The 13,919-nt window shown below is 39.3% G+C and overlaps 1 protein-coding gene across 1 annotated transcript in view; it reads right to left on the bottom strand.

Annotated features, from left to right (window-relative positions):
• The window catches only part of LOC109397784 (farnesol dehydrogenase-like), a 46,376-nt gene extending 35,266 nt beyond the window's left edge, over nt 1-11,110 (bottom strand). Inside the window, exon 1 of the mRNA XM_062859271.1 lies at nt 11,092-11,110. The gene's annotated coding sequence lies outside the window, so the exon portion shown is untranslated. The remainder of the gene's footprint in view (nt 1-11,091) is intronic.
• Nucleotides 11,111-13,919: the final 2,809 nt, after the last annotated feature.

Here is a 13,919-nt window from a genome sequence, read left to right on the forward strand (position 1 = left end):
CTGTTTTGATAACTTCCTCCGATGAAGCCAGCTTGATAACTTCCAACGAACTCATTCGTTTTGGGTGACAGGCGATGAATGATATGGGATATCACTTTGTAGACAACATTCAAAATGGTGATCGCTCTGTAGTTCCCATATTACAAATGGTCGCTTATCCCTTCATTCCCTCCTCCGGTAGCTGTTCGATTTCCCAGATCCTGACAATCAATCGGTGCCGATAAGTGGCTTTGTGGTCGTGCGGCTAGTGTCACCAAGCAATTAGTCGCATCGTGCTAAGGAGCGCGGGTTCGATTCCCGCCGTAGCTGTCAGGAAAAGTTTTCGGCTGTGCCACTGGGCGTTGCATGCTAGTTCGTTGTCTAGTGTCGTGCTTCCTTCAAAGAGCGAACAGCTCACTGGAAGTACTAAACGTGTCCGTGTTTTAAAGTGTCCAAATTTTCTGGACCTATCTTGATTAGTCCAGCTGCAATACTGTCCTTACCAGCTGCTTTGCTGGTTTTGAGCTGGGGATTGGCGTCTGTAAATTTCCTCAGAGTGGGAGATAGCTCATTTCCGTCCTTTGCTGCACTGGCGAAGTTGTTTTTATGTCATTGCCATGGTCTCCCGTGCCTACGTTCTCCACGCTTTTCAGTTGCTCATCGATGTGCTGCTTCCACCTTTAGATCACTTCACGTCCAACCTTATCCCTGCATATTACGAGCCTTTGCGGGATGCGTTGACCTTCTGGTAGAACTCTCGTGTTGCTTGCGAACGGCATAGCAGCTTCATATCTTCGCATTTCGCTTTTTCCAGGCAGCGGTTTTTCTCCCGAAAAAGGCGGATCTGCTGTTTCCGCTTCTGTTTGTAACGTTCCACGTTTTGCCTGGTTCCATGCTGCAGCATTACCGCCCGCGTCGTTTTCTTCTCCTCCAAAGTCGCTTTGCGCTCTTTGTCAAACCATTCGTTTCGTCGATTCCGTTCCATGTTCCAGATGGTGCTGTAGGCTGCGTCGTTGATCGATACTTTTACTGTACTCCAGCAGTCCTCTAGAGACGCCACATCGAACTCGCCCTCGTCCGGCAACGCGCCCTCGAGATTGCACGTATACTGAGGCATCATCGGTCTAGGTTGTACCGTGGCGACGTTCATCGGTATCGTACATTGTTGATGGCGGAAAACTTTGGGTGCAGTTTGACCATCACCAGGTAATGATCGGAGTCGATGTTGGCACCACTATAGGTACTGACGTCGATAATGCCGGAGAAATGCCGTCCGTCAATAAAATCGAGGTCGGTTTGCGATTTCGTCTGCTGTAGTGATCTCCAGGTGTACCGAAACGAGAGACTATTTTGGAAAAGCTGATTCGTATGGTCGTACCCGAGCAGAAGAGAATAACAACAGCATAACAAAATGCGTTATTTTGGCAAAATAATTGCATAATGGAATTAGTTATTTTTATGTTATTAACATAACATATTGAGTTATAAACTTGTCTGTCATAAGCGGCAAAATAACAAGTCACATAACAAAAATTTGTTCCTGGAAAATCAATTTAATAACATGTTTTGTTAGTGTCAATAACAACTTAATAACAGTGAATTTGGGAAATATTTCAAGAACAAGTTTTGATATTGAAGAGTTATTTATAACATCCCGAAAGCAAAATTAGTTATGATATCAAACAATCGCACATGCTGTTGAATAGGATGCTAAAGTGGAAGCGATATGCGTACACTTTACCTTAACCATGTACGCATATGGCCTCCACATGAGCATCCTTTTCTACATCATATATGACTTCGTGTTGGCTGAGAATGCTATACATATTAAGACCAGCATGTGAGAATGACGGAACAATCATTGCGAACTGCAGTTTCTCTCTTCCTTAGGCGTATTTTTAACTATTCATGTAATCTTTTACCACAAATAGGTAGATCCGACTTCATCCTCTGGAACGACTAGGAAAACATGTGAAAATATAAAATATTTCTCTTATATTTTCAGCATTCGAATTTCGGTCCCCATACAGAGTTCCTCGGATCATTATCATCGTTTGACGAATTCTTTTCAAGATTATGGCTCAGCTATGGATTATTTCCGGAAGAGCCTTTATTTAGTTTTCAATATTGTTTATAATGTTTTTCGAAAAGATAAAGAGGTTTAGTGCCTTTTTGAGAACGATTTCACGCATAGTTTTCAAAATCACTCAAAGGGGGTTTCCCTCTTCCCAAATTTATAGTTAAAAATAAATAAATAAATAAATAAAATATTTCCGAAGCATTTCCCGCGAAATACTGTAAATAACGTGGTTGAATGACGTATCAGAAGGCCGGCTCCAGAGGCACGTTATCATCCATTTGGGACATTTGTGCCATTAAAAATATACATTTTTAATATATACATTTTAAATACATTTTTGCTGTATAAGAATGGAATCAACCATTCTTAAGCAAACTTTAGCTTAAGAAACTGTTGTTCAGTTACTTCTGTTCCTTGGGATAGCATAAAGTATTTGTACACTCTCAATAATACAATAATAATCAAACTTGTTCCACAAAAAAATGTAATATTGAAATGTTATTTAATGGCTGTATACCAATAGCTTGGTTATAACAAAATAAGATTGTCCAACAAAACATGTTATGGAAACGTAGTGCCTTGATAATACAATAATAACAAAACAAGATATAAAAACAGGTTTTGAAATTTCGTAGTTATTAATTTGATATTCCCCTCTGCTCGGGTATGTTTTTGAAGGCGGCAAAATCGGTGAGTCGTAAGTCGTTTTCGATCGTCAGATGGACGGCGATGGACGTAAATAGCGTTGAATGAAAATGTACCGTAATCCGGGGTAACATTGATCAGAATTTTCTATCTATCTTGAATAATTCTCTTGTTAAAGCAAATGTTACATGTTTTATATTTTTAAAACAAGTACTGGCCCTCTGATTATGTGTTAAGCTACTCAAAAAAGTATTGTAAAACTTTTAAACATGTTTAAATAGGCTTTTTAATCTAATTTTTGATTTTGTTGATTTGGGGTAACATTGATCACCTAAGTTAACAATGTTCGTTTGTGTTGAAAATACCCTTACTTACTAAATTCGGGGTCGCTGATTTCGAATATGTTGTCCAAATTCTTACAAGTTATGTACTTTTTGAGTTATTTTAGTATTAAAAACCTCCTAATCGCGAATAACGCCTAAAGGTAGGTAATGGCTTAAGGAATTGATAGCCTACTTTTAATAAATCATGTATTTCATTAAAAAAGAGCATTTTCATAAAAGTTTCGTTTATTAAATCCAACTCCAGGGTATCATATTGAAGTAATACAGTGATTTCGAACCTCATATTGTATCTAGTATTCACGTCAAGCATGAATGTTTGACAATGTATCTCATTGCGTTACGACACACAGTTATGGAAAAATCGAATTATTTCAATGTTTATGAAATTCAATTTTCATGAATTTCATGTCATTTAATAGCTAAATGATAGCAGATTACGATATATCATTCGATAGCAGAAACTTATTCAAAGTAAAATGCTTGTTTGAGCATTTCATGAGGTCGGTCAAGCCGATCAATGTTACCCCGCTGATCAATGATACCCCGTTTTACGGTAATTAATTTTTTTTTGGACCCATGAATACGGCCGGCCCTGTGGTGAGAAGTAGAGATGGTCGGGTTTCAGATTTTACAGACCCGAACCCGACCCGTATCCGAAAAATTTCAAATCTCAAAACCCGTACCCGACCCGAACCCGAGAATTTTGTTTTTCGTCAAACCCGGACCCGACCCGAACCCGAAAAATTTTCGGCGATTAAACCCGAACCCGACCCGAACCCGAAAAATATATTTCTCACGAAACCCGACCAAAACCCGACTTCAAAAATAATTATTAAAAGTAACGTGCATGACAAATAGGGCATTTTTCAAGTACAAAATTATCTACACTGGCACCCAAACCCGACTTGAACCCGACGTTATTCAAACCCGACCCGACCCGTACCCGAAAGTTTTGGAATTTTTGAAACCCGGACCCGACCCGAACCCGATTTTTTTTAAATTTTCAAACCCGAACCCGACCCGTACTCGTCGGGTTCGGGTTCGGACCGGGTTTCGGGTCTGAAAACCCGAAACCCGACCATCTCTAGTGAGAAGTTATCAAAGGGCTGCTGCCGGTTGAATATTTGTTTATTCTTACTCATCTCGTTGACTCGGTTAGCATGCATGGGCGCTCTGTGAGGAGCAGTTTATTTGAAAGTGTACACTTTATTAAGTGCTTACGCTTTCTTTTGAACGGGCTTAATTTAATGCACACGCCTCGTTCTCGCCATCGTCACTTTTGTTGGCCAGCGGCCCATCAAAATAATCAGCCAGGCAGCTAATATCTCTCCAAAGGCGTTTGACCATGGCCACAAAAATTTAAAGAGACGCTAGAATCTTTCAACGGGATGATTACAGGCGGAACAGGAAAGGATTGTATCGAGTAAATAAACAGATTTCATTTAATTTTACATGACGACGTTGGCAAAGTACAGCAGCAGGATTTCTTCATGATAGCATTACAGCATGAACACGTACAGTGTAGCCAAGGTTTTTTTTTATTAGTAATCTTTTTTTATCTAGTTCGTTTATTTATGGCTCTATTAGTAATCTTATGAGGCACATTAAAGGATAAACATATACAATTAAGTATATAATTCTGGTTATTTTTTTTTTTTCTAAAAAAAATATAAGTTCAAAGGTGATTGAAACCCCACAAAATATACAATTAAGGTATTGTTTTCTTGGATATCACGAATTAGCATCAACTTTCGCTTACAGAAATTCAAGCATTCACAAATAATTAATTTCAGCACATTTGCGATTTCCTAATTGACACTTCGTTCCGTCCTAGTCAAACCTAATGCGAGTTTGGACATTAATACGTAAAAACGATTTATTTGAGCCATAATCAGAAATAAATGACTTCTTGTCTGAACAGCTTATCCCCTAAAAGTGAATAACGATCTACATGATATAGTGTGGTTCTCACAATATTTAACATTCATAAACAAAATGATGGGGCCTGTTTCCCGCAACCTCACCAACTATATTTCAAATTCAAGAATGTCGCGATCAGTACCAGAGTTCTCAGCCGATGAAAGTCGTGCATCGACTGCGTCGCGTCGGTCAGCGACCACAGAGAGTGGAGAAAGGAAAAACATTTCAGCCTAGCTGAAGTAATTCACTGGGCCATAATGTCTTCGCTGTGAAATGGTACTAAAGTGTTGCTACTAGAATCAAGTCTACAAATAAACTCTTGGGTGTATAGTGTCTAGGTGATCTAATATATTGTGAACAGGACGCTTTACTTTGGCTATACCACCACTCGGAAGCAGATGCCCCTGATTTATGATGGCTATTTTGCGTATAATATTCGAGGATTAGTTTTGATCCTGTGGAATTTGTCACATCGTAGTTGAATGATGCGATGGATGATCTTCTTGGCAATGCATTCCATCTGGGATAGAACTTGCTATTAGAACTAAAATTCATGTTATGGAGATTATTTTTATTGTACTTTTGGATTCAAAACTTACTTTTATTGATCACTACAACACAATTATAAATAGAGCAAATAGCATGCTGTGATTCATCAAACGCTTTTGTCATAACTTCAATGATCCTTGCACAATTAAAACATTGTATATATATAGCCTATGTCAGATCAATATTAGAATATTGCAGCATAGTTTGGTCGCCTCATACTCACGAAGATAGAATTGGGTCTGTACAGAAGCAGTTTTTGATATATGCACTCCGCAGATTAGGTTGGTCATCATTTGCTTTGCCGTCTTATAAATCTCGATGTATGCTTATAAATATTGAAACATTAAAAGAGCGTAGAGAGTTCGCGATAGTTTCGTTCGTAAATAATATTATTTCGTACAGAATTGATGCTATTGAGCTCCTATCAAAACTAAACTTTTACTTGCCCTCACGAAATTTGCGACATCGAGAGCTATTTTCTATTAATTTTCACCGTTCTGACTATGCCAAATATAAGCCCTCCAATCAAATGATGCTTGTTTATAATAAACACAGTGAACACATTGATTTCACATTTTCCAAGACAATACTTTACAAGGAATACTTTAGATCATTACGCTAACGAGCAGTTGCGTATTGAAGGATGCATAATTCCAATGTGATATAAACATAAGTGAACTAGTTCTTAAGATAAAATGTAACAACACGGTCTACATATGGTCGGCGTTAAGTCAGACCGGACCATCCATTTTTCAATGATTTTGGGGAAATGTCCTGCAAGCACATGGGATATCAAATCAACCGCATTATTTGCTGATAAACTGTAGTTCTTTAATGTAATGACCCATCAACATCAATGAAACGTCGAAAATTTCAAAAATATCAAATTCCTTCGCTTATCTTTACCTGTCCAGAAAATTGCGTAGTCCACTCTGACTTAACGCCGACCATATGTGATTGGTGACATTAAATAAATAAAATATTCTTAAATTTCACTCTAAAATTATATCAACGAACGAAGCTGCATTTAATTTCTATGGCGCCATACACCGTTCTCCTGCCCATCACCATAGATCATTCTTAGCACTTGTCACTTGAATATTTCATATATATCCTCCTAGATCCTCTAAGAGGGCTCAAGTCTCATGACAGTAGAGCCTAATCGATCATATTAGCGCTTGAGGAGAGTATTATTTATCTCCTCGATGCCTCTAAATCATAGCCACCAGCAGTGGTGTTTTTAGCTGGTGGCTATGATTTAGAGGAAAAGCCAATGTAGACCCCTTAGCTTGCGGGGTTTGTGGATTGGTGTCAGCCAGCCGTAAAACAACAAGCAGCGAAAACTCAACCAGAGAAGAATGCAAGCCGATACCAATAATGACGACCACGACGAAGAAAAGGGGAATTGCAGACCTTTTAGCGATTTGACGGATTTAACCAAAATGGATTAGCTCAAATCAACCATGTTTACAATCATAATCGATCATTCCATAGTTAGTTTGCGTGAACGAGACATATTTTTAAAGACACTACACCGGGTATCAGTGGGGACGAGCTGGTAGCGGTGCTTGCGTTGCGACCATACCTAGGCAAGCTCATCCTAGAAATGGGAGATCACCGGCTTACTGGTGGACTGAAGCGATTTCGGACCTGTACGGGGAATGGTGTTCGTCACTGTCAAAGTCGCGATGGAGAACGATGGTGATCTAGGATCTAGTCTCGTGATTGCCAATACAAGAGGTGTACTTAATGGCTTAAGTGACCAGGCATGAGTTGAGGACAGAACCGCTGAAAATGACACAGGTCACATAGTTGAACTTAAATCACTGTGAAGCCGCGCAGCAGTTATTGTGGCAATCCGCCTCGGAGTCGCATCCCCCCGATAACGGGTACTGGATAGCGGATAAGGCTAAGAAAGCGGCGATCAGTACGACCGATCGGTGGGGCTTTAACGCGTGGGCGGTCGAGTGGGGCAGTCGCTCGACGAACGAGATAGGTTGGGCTCTACTCGAGGCTATGGCGGGATTAAACGTCGAGGTTGCGAATGTAGGCAGTACAAGCACCTATAGCAGGAACGTTGCGGAGTCCATCATTGATGTGACCATCTGGAGCCCGGGTCTTAGCCCTAGCTCAGACTGGAGAGTTGACAACGGGTACACACATAGTGATCACCTGGCGATTCGATACATTACACTAGTTTACAGCATTTTTGAACTCGGTAAGCTGATGATCACTTTTGGTGTAGAATCATGCCCTGAGTTCGAAAACGCGAATTAAAAAAAAAATCAGTAGAGCGATTTTTTTTCGACTTTTCATACAAGGTTGATGGCTTCAAATCGATTTTTGTTCTATTTTTAACCTTTCAGGACGCGCGCCGTTAAGCAACCAAAACTGCACCTCGCTCGCGCAGTATACGACGAGCGAGGTTTCTTGGTAGTGTTGTACTTTTTACAACAGCGCGCGTGCTGAAGGGTTAAGCTAAGTCGCTCGCTTCTCACACATCTCATTCTCCGTAATCAATGCTCCGATTTAACTGATTTTTTTACTATATCTCGCCTACCTATGATATGTCAAATAAACAATGAGAAAGAATTTTTAAATTTGGTGATTGTCCCTCGCCAATATCTTGAATTTCATCAATCTGGCGCAAAACCCGCAATCGTAATATATACTGTATTCAGATGATTGAATGGTATTATATTCAGCTCTTAATTTATGGAAAGAGATTTAAAATTGGTTGAACAAAACGCAAGATATTTGAATTTTAGTAAATTCCAAATTTTAAAAAGTTATAAAACTCAATATGGGAACGTCCACAAATTACGTCACAAATTACGGGGAGGGGGGGGGATCAGCAAAGTGTGACGACCCATACAAAAATTTCAGAGGTCTCATACAAAAAGTGTGACATAGTGGGGAGGGGGGGTTGAAAATGGTCAATTTTACGTGACGTAATTTATGGACGCTCCCTGTTGAGCTAAAATTCAAAAACTGTTCTACTTAAAATTTTTGAAGCGCGTTTTTGAAATCAAAGCTAAATTGTGCTTCAAAAATTTTGGTCGTTGACAGAAGTTCACGACTTTCATTTTATTTTGTAAGTGTTATCGAACATAGCGATAGGTAGACGGCAGCAGTCGAGGATAACCGACACTCACCGAGGATGGCTAACCTCGCGTTTCGATAAGCCTGCATTTGTGGAGCAACCGCTCAAGGAGCAGAACATCGACTACCTGTCTAGCGACGGTCTAGTTGGCAAGGTAGAAGCATAGAAGATCAATGAAGCGCTTTCAAGAATGCCTGCATCGCCACCGAAGAGAATAATTTGGGGAGCTGCGGACCCAGAGAAAGCAGAGGATCACAGATGACACCTAGGGAAAGATAGAGGAGCAAAGGAACGCCAAAGCCGCGATAGAGCGAGCAAAAATACGAGGAGCCAAAGCCGTAGCCCGTCTGCGCTCTTCGGCTCTCGAGAAGGAAGTGAAGCGCTGACGGAATAGGCGGGACAAAAGAGCGTAGGGGGATTAGGGGCATAATGGACACCCGGGGCGAAATGGACACCCCTGTTTATGCCGAAACCGTTGACTTTTATGTAAAACTTTCAATGCATAAGTGTAAAGGAACAAGTCATTGTTCTATTTATCAAAAGTACCATTTATATTCCTTCAAAATAACCAAAATATCATTGAAATTGAAGTATGTTTTTCATATGGTGGATTTCTTATAATTTCGAAGCAGCAGCAAATAAGGTATTACGAGTGATTGAGTGTGTCCACCATACAAACAAGTGAATTTTTAGCTTATCTACATGTATTCGCAGATTTAGCAATGGATGCAGTATTACATTTTTGATCAGAACTTACTCAAAATAGCAATTTCAATGTTGTAGTCTATTCGGGGCGAAATGAACACTGGCAATTATGAATGGATGTACGCGCGTTGCATACTGTTAGGCGTTTTAGAGAGTTTGAAAAAAATCAATCCGATTGTTTTAGCCTAAAATTTATTTAATTAACTTTGAAGTTTTGTAAACTCGTCTAAGATGGAGTATTATATCTGTGGTATTGATCTCCGTTGGCAAATTACTTAACTGGTCGATATTCTCAAAGATACAGCATAAAATATGCAGGGGTGTCCATTATGCCCCGATGGGTGTCCATTTCGCCCCGTACCTTTCCTGCCAGCCCCAAAAAACACACGGTTTTCAATTCATTATTTCTTTACAATAATGACATTCTACCAGCTGTAAATGATTGAAATACGTAGGAAACAAGTTAAAGTTGTAAGCCAACTGATAATATGTTAAGTTCTTGTCGGTTATACGGGTCTAACATGCTCATTTGCTTAGGGTGTCCATTATGCCCCTAATACCCCTACGCGAACTCCTTAGCCAACGAAGACGAAATGTGAGTTCTTCTTTCAGAAGGGAAGTAAAGCATGGATCCCGAGATGATAAAGTTAATACGGATAAACAAAAGTTTTGCTTTGCACTCATCGAACATCAGAGACCTCTACATGAACATCAGGTGTTGTTGTGAGCCCCTGAGAAAAAAAAACTATGAAAATTTAAGGACAAACTTCTTGAAATCCCGCTTCACAGGGCATCAGAACCTCAGACACACAAATCTCAAGAAGGTATGCTTTCTTTCATTAAGCTATCAGTACACGCTTTGCCAAGTTTGCAATTTTTTTCGCACGCACAACACAGCAGGCCAACAGCTGTCGCAACAGTGTCAAAACATCGAAAATGTCAAGCGTTTGCTTTAATGTTGGTTGATGCGTACGGAAAAGTTTGCACACTTGGCAAGCGTGTACTGAAGGCTTTAGGCAAGCACATGCCATTGATACTTACTCAGTATTTACTGAGAGATTTCGACCTTAACATAAAGATAATGATTAATGCATATAGGTACTCTTTATACTTCGACAAGGTAGTTGTTCAACATTTTTGCAATGTCTACCGATGGAATGCCAAGCGTAAGTTCATTAACCAACGAAAACCAGGAATGTGAGTATTGTTTTCGTTGACTTATTGAGGGTGGACATGATTTCGCTCCCGTTGCAAATAAATTTCCCTGTTACGTAAATGCAATTGCGTCATTTTACAAGGCATGACCTGACGCCTGTCTGCACTGATATTTTGGTTGACAATTTAGGGAAGACGCTGCGGCATTTGTGTGCTGGCGATGCCAAATTCCTGCGAATAAACTTCGTCAGGAGGTATCCACATAAAATTGAAATGTTTACGGTTTTCACATGTCAACGGATGGGAAAAAATACCATTGAGACATTCGTCATGGTACAACACCCTCGTCGGCTAGCCGCTGGGATTTGAAAAATTTAACTCTATCATTTTATTATCACATCCATGATACCGTTTCTATCTTGGTGGATCCGGGTCCACAAAATCTAATCCAACTGCTTCAAGCTGATACTTTAATGACGAGGTCAGCTCGCAGCAGGAAAACACATCTGGATCCGTTTTGATTTGCGATGTAAATACTCTATAACTGTTGCATGTCTCTTCTCAAATTTTAAACCGTTCTATCTACTGTGAAGGCGCCACTATGTGAGTACCTTGAACGCACAAAACGATGGGAAATCAACCGCGATCTGACGATTCAGCTAATAAAAGTTGTCATGCACTTTGATATTTACGATGAACACATTTTTGTCACATGTTGATTCAAACGGAGGATGAAATCGGGATCGGAATACTTTTATTAGTTGTTTCTCGTGGGTGGCGTCGGTTTCTTTCAATCTACGGTGTCAAAAGATGTCACTTAGTACACGAAAGAATCAATTTATAGATCAAGCAGTATATTTGTGATGTAAACCAATACTGTTCGGCTTGTCGGCATGTGAAGCAAGACCACAACGAACCAGAGCAATATATTGTGAAAGTATTGTATTAGTGTTGTGAAGTAGGTACTACCGTGAATTTCGTGTTATCTCGTGCAAACCGTTATGACAACCACACGCGGAAAAATCCGTTCTGATAAACGGGAACAAACAAATGCAAATATGAGAACAAGCAAATATACACCGTGAACTGGAACTAGTTCCAACCTGTTCCAACATTCAATATGGGCGTTCTAGAAATCGTGATAGGGGATACTCAAAATAACTGGGATAGGTAAAATTTTCACTTTTCAAAAAATGTTCAACTCGCTGTAACTTTTCGAAAAAGGTATCAGATATTCTCAAATTTTTACTGTAAGTTCATCAACTAGTTGTGTATCAGTGGTCAAAATTTGGAAAAGATCGAGCCATTCTACACGAAGTTATAAAGGTTCTAAAAAAAGGTATAATTATCCGATAGCCAACTTTGAGCTGTTATACCTCCGGATTCTATGAGCCGAATGCGATGAAATTTTGATCATTTATGACGTATATAATGAGGTATCTAAAACTTTTGACTAAGCTTAACATTCTTTACACGAAAGAAAATTATTACGATTGGATTATTTTTCTAATATACCACCAATTTATCCAAAACTTCATCATCGTTTCAAAATTTGAGATAGTAATTATAGTTCATTTAAATTCCCTCTAATTGACTTCAATATGAATATGTTTTGAAAGGAAGTAACAAAATAACTGGCATTAAATTGAAAAAGTAATGGGATGCATATGAAAAATAGATAAATTTATTAAAAAACATAGAATAAATGAAACCGCCATAACTTTTTTTCTTATTAATAATTTCAAATTAAGTAAACTGTTTTTCAAAGTTCATTATATTAGTGATAAATGATAAAAATTTCATTGCATTCTTTTCATTGAATCCGGAGATATAACAGCTCAAAGTTGGCTATCGAATAATTATACCTTTTTCTAGAACCTTTATAACTTCGTGTAGAATGGCTCGATCTTTTCCAAATTTTGACCACTGATACACAACTAGTTGATAAACTTACAGTAAAAATTTGAGAATATGTGATGCCCTTTTCGAAAAGTTACAGCGAGTTGAACATTTTTTGAAAAGTGAAAATTTTACCTATCCCAGTTATTTTGAGTATCCCCTGTATCTAGTTCACGGTGTACATTTCTTATGGTTGTTATCGTTGCTATGCATAGTTCCCGTTTGTTCCCGTTGCCGTGACTGAGAGTTCACGTACATCGGAACGGATTTTTTTGCGTGCATCCAATGGACAGTCACTTTCCTTGGGCGGTCCTAAGTGGTGGCGACATGGGGCCATTGAAAAATTAAAAAATGAGGAAGGGGGCAATAACCAAGGTACACTGTGGTGCATAGGGTAATTCGCCAATTGTTGAACGGTTAGTACTGGCTTTTTTGTTTTCGTTTGTTTTTCCGTGCATAATTCCACTTGAGTTGAAAAATATCCAGTGAACGTCCAGTTCCACTCATTCCTCATTCTTACCATTGACTTTGTATTCCCTTGAATTCCATTTTCTAAGAGAAAATAGAATATTTGTATGGGAAGTCTGTAATCCAAATGTTGAACGCTTCCTTAAGCCAGCTCATCCCAATTTTGGACGATTCTCGCTAATGGATGACGTATAACCCGATATCAACCTATCATTGACCTGTTTTTATTTTATGGGTAGTACGCTGATCGCAAGAAAAGTATTGGCCTATCTCGATGCGTAGAAAATTCAGGCAAGGAATCGCTCAAGAAATAATAAAGCGTCGCTTTATTCCGGATCCTAGTACGGAGCTGAAACGAAACGTCAAATCAAATGGGGCTTGCTGTGTTAAATTTCTTGACCATTGCGGTTACGGAAAAATAATGCACTGAACGAAAATTACTTGAGCGATTCCGTTTGAAGTGCATACCTCGCATTAGCCACCAAACTCAACATAGACCCAACAGTTATCCGATGTGGGTCCAACAGTGGTCCAACATTTTATAAAATTTGACCCGACTTTAACCCGACATCCGATAGTTTTTCACTCTAGCGGTTTTTTTAAATTCTTAATCACTTAACCTAATTTACAGCTTTTTTGTCCACTAGGGCACTACGTGAGCGATTCCATTTGGACGCTGTGCTTACACTTTGTACAGCGCCTGTATTCTATTCTAATTCAACTATATCGAACTGGTGCCTTGTGCTGCTTCAACTTTTCTACCCCGTCCCGGTAGAATGATGAGCACGATGATGCTAATGTGTGGCTGCTGTTCCTTTTCCAGTCCAATTCGGGGTCGTCCATTATGAGTTGCGGTTCGCCGATATCCAAATTCCGGGTTCGTTAGAGCCTGGGTGTTCTAGATACTACACTCGAAATACAAAACAAAGCTTCAATTAACTTCAAGAAAATTGCAGTTTGTCAACAACAATCAAGGCAGCTTTCATACATATCGTTAGTTTTCGTTTGGTGTGTAACTTTCGCTTTTCCGGACAAACCTTGAATAAAGGCTGAAGTTTATGTGAATGTTTCA

This window comes from Aedes albopictus, chromosome 3 (genome assembly GCF_035046485.1).
Source record: "Aedes albopictus strain Foshan chromosome 3, AalbF5, whole genome shotgun sequence".
Taxonomy (NCBI): Eukaryota; Metazoa; Arthropoda; class Insecta; order Diptera; family Culicidae; genus Aedes; species Aedes albopictus.